Source organism: Sprattus sprattus (assembly GCF_963457725.1).
Source record: "Sprattus sprattus genome assembly, chromosome: 14".
Classification (NCBI taxonomy): domain Eukaryota; kingdom Metazoa; phylum Chordata; class Actinopteri; order Clupeiformes; family Clupeidae; genus Sprattus; species Sprattus sprattus.
This window is the reverse complement of record NC_137912.1, coordinates 24,403,595-24,406,094: the sequence shown is the minus strand read 5'-3', so window position 1 is coordinate 24,406,094 and position 2,500 is coordinate 24,403,595.

The window sequence follows — 2,500 nt, the reverse complement described above, 5'->3', positions numbered from 1 at the left end:
ACACAATGCAATAAGAAGCTCTTCTCTTCTCCTGCTGCTAATTGCCTCCTTCTTCTCACAGTCATTACATCATATTGCTGCACAATATTAAAACATTGAAAAACAAAGAGACACACACAGAGAGAGAGAGAGAGAGAGAGAGAGAGAGAGAGAGAGAGAGAAGGAGACACACACACACATACACACATACACGTTCACATATACACAAACACACACACACACACACACACACACAGACATAAACATTCACACAAATACGTTCACATACTGTATACATACACACGCTCACTGGCACAGTTGAGACAGCCAGCAGGTATAATTACTGCGCTGCCAATGACACTCTCTTCCATTTAACACCTATATTTTTACACCGTCACACTGCGTTAGCCTCATCGCTCACACGCGGGTAATCAAGCTCCCTCAGATGTTCTACGTTATCAGCCATGCCCTGCCCAATACACCCAACCCAATCTACCATGACACCATTTAAGATAAAGCCAGTGATTAGTTCACCGTCCTGGTGCATGATTTGATTAAAGCGTTTACTTATGGTCCATGCTTGCCTTGGTGAGTGTTTTCAGCTGGGCACGTGCTTGGAACTGTTTCAGCAGGTGGCAGTTCCTCAAATAATGCACCAAAAAGAAAAATTGTGATTTTTAAGCTAAACAAATATGTACATGCAATAACATAAAAACATACGTGCACACACACACACACACACACACACACACACACACACACACACACACACACACACACACACACACAGCTACATTGATATTCTCGTCACTTCATAAAAATGTATATGATAATGCACCAATGCCTAGAGGTCACTAAACCTCCTCCCAGGTTACATTCATCAAACAGTAAATCTGCAGACCAGAACCAACATTTTTAAATCCTCATCATTCAACACCCTTACCCAGGTGTGTACCTGGAATCCAAACCTACCCACATTTTATCACTTCTACCCTAAAGGGGTTCACAGCCAAAGTATACCGATCAGTCCAGACCAGGTCCACTGCCGCTTGTACTGTTAGGAAAACAGTTGTGGTATCAGTTGTCTATCTGCAAATGGGTGTACTGTACCTCCAGTGAAAATAGACAAGATGTCAGAACATTACATCTAATTTCATCCCCCAGGGGGTACTCATAGGTTAATGATGAAAGTCGTTTTGCTGAGTCTGGACTAAAGGTGCCAACTAAAGGAATGTGATGTATATGCTAATGATAATGCTAACCCGCCCAGTTACGAAACGTCAATCTACAAGTAACCTGTTCCTCACGTGCACTTGATCTTTCTACAAAACCAATATATCTTGGAAGGAGGAGTTAAAGGCATCGTTAACGGACCATAATGGGGGGGGGGGGGGGGGGGGGTTCTTCTTCCTTCGGGAACTTTGTCTTTACAGAACACAAATCTCTTAAAAGGACGGGTGAAGGGCGTTTTCTTTTCCCTGAGCCTGCAGGGATGCCTGTTTTCCAGGCTGCAGAGTTAACGGGGATCTTCCTCTTCACTTTGTCCTGACACTGACAGCAGGTCCAGATCATCTCGCATTTGTGTCAGAGGAGACCACCTGCCTTTCATCAGTGGTGTGATCTGTGCTCCCCTAATGAATTGTGTGCGTGTGCGTGTGTGTGTGTGTGTGTGTGTGTGTGTGTGTGTGTGTGTGTGTGAGAGAAACACAGAGAGTATTTTGGGGTGTGAAATTGTAAGTGCGTGTGTATGGTACACATATGTGTATGTGTCCTTTATCTGGCCACATGGGGATGACCCCCCCCCCCCCCCCAACACCTCTACCCACCCCACCCTGCACAGCTCTGCCTGCTGAGAGCATCTGTTCTGTGACACACACCTGGATCCTGCTCACACACACACACACATGCGCACACACAAACACACTTTCTCTTTCTGTCTCTGATACACATAGACACACTCACACACAGAAACAATCACACACGCACACACACACATATTCTGACTCATTCTCATCTCTCCACCACGCACCTTCTGGCCGTCATAGACTCTTCATTGACACAGTAGGAGGTTGTCTCACCATCCTGAACCACACACACAGATGCACACACACACACACACACACACACACACACACACACACACACACACACACACACACACACACACACACACACACACACACACACACACACACACACACACACACACACACACACACACACGCACACACACATGGCACCACATCAGGTGAAGTCGACCTCGATTAGCCCGCCACTGATTTGATTAGCCAATGAAAATAGGGATGGCTAACGAACCGTAGAGACCTGGCACCTTCTGCTTTTAATAACATTCACGGGTAATCTTTTTAAAAACTCTCTTTTTGTCTCACTCTCTACTCTGTAACCTCCTACCATGCCCTTCTTTCTGCACTGCCTTCACCCTTAACTGCCTCAACTGCCCCTCTTAATGGATGGGGTTGATTACATTAGTGCCTCAATGACCAAATTAAGGGAACAACAG